Here is a 1,213-nt window from a genome sequence, read left to right as displayed (position 1 = left end):
TAACATTATGTCTGTAGGATTGTAAATATATCCACATTTCAAATCTACTAAAATACACTCAGAAAACTATAAAACCAAAATATTAAATTAAGATTCTTAGTGTTTAAGCAATACAGTTTCAAGGTCATCATATACCTTCTGAGTTGCTTCTTAGTGTGGACATGATGTAATTTAAGTATTGACATCAGACACAAATTTTTTTATTTAAATGAAAAGGTTTTATACAACATAGTAATAATCTTTTATGTAAGTGTCTTTCAGAGCTTTTTATTTTAATTTTTTTTTTAAATATGGAAAGTTTCATGAATTTGTGTGTCATTCTTGCACAGGGGCCATGCTAATCTTCTCTGTATCGTTCCAATGTTAGTATATGTGCTGCCGAAGTGAGCGCTTTCAGAGCTTTTTAAATTGTGGGTCTTAACCCCACATGGGATTGGATAAATGAATGTAGGGCATTGTGAAAAAATTCAAAATACCATAATGTTTCTGAAAATACAATGACTAACCAAGGGCTCAAGCAGAGAGCAAGTGTTTTGAGAATGATGATGGCAACAAATGTGCAAATGTGCTTGACACAATGGATGGATGTATGGATTGTGATAAGAGTTGTATGAACCCTCAATAAAATGATTTAAAAAAAGAAAATACAATGACTAAAAATTAATTCAAAATCAAAATGTGATATATCCTAGGTGTTTCTGGCGGCACTTGTCAGTTTTGTAAAGTTTAGGGGGCCAAGAGAGATCATAAGTGGGAAACGTGTAGGAAATCTGTTTAGCTGTCGAGTGCTACTACAGCAGAAATATCACCAGTGGGGTGCTGTCATGAAAAGAGGCTTTTTCCTTCCATAGAACTCAGAATTCAGGGCATTGGTTACAGGGCAAGGTTTTCTCCTTTTGCTGGCTCTGGTTTCTTGCAGAACCCATACGGTTTGAAATTCATCTTTCATATCTGTGCTACTCTGCTCTCTTAGAGCATAAGAATAATTCGTTTAAGACACACAGTATATTAATACAGTCCATCTATTGCCTTCTCCCAAGTTTGTCTTTCCTTTACACAAAACTCGTTCTACCTACCACATTAACCCAAAAGTCTTAAAGCAACTTCATGTCCAAATTCTCATGTTCTGAATCATCTAAATTAAACATGATTGAGAGTTTAGCTACTTGTTGTCCTCTTTTTTGTACTTGAAAACATAATAATAGAGTTTTCT

General features: G+C 34.0%; 1 non-coding gene across 1 annotated transcript; it reads right to left on the bottom strand.

Annotated features, from left to right (window-relative positions):
* Positions 1 to 284: 284 nt before the first annotated feature.
* Positions 285 to 391, bottom strand: LOC115868732. Its single transcript, XR_004045741.1, has one exon. It is a non-coding gene; the product is annotated as a U6 spliceosomal RNA (small nuclear RNA).
* Between the last annotated feature and the right edge of the window lie 822 nt (positions 392 to 1,213).

This window comes from Echinops telfairi, unplaced genomic scaffold, assembly GCF_000313985.2.
Source record: "Echinops telfairi isolate 266 unplaced genomic scaffold, ASM31398v2 ScPeMD7_1;HRSCAF=3_0, whole genome shotgun sequence".
NCBI lineage: Eukaryota > Metazoa > Chordata > Mammalia > Afrosoricida > Tenrecidae > Echinops > Echinops telfairi.
The sequence above is the reverse complement of the archived record's forward strand: the minus strand, read 5'-3'. Positions and strand labels throughout refer to the sequence as shown.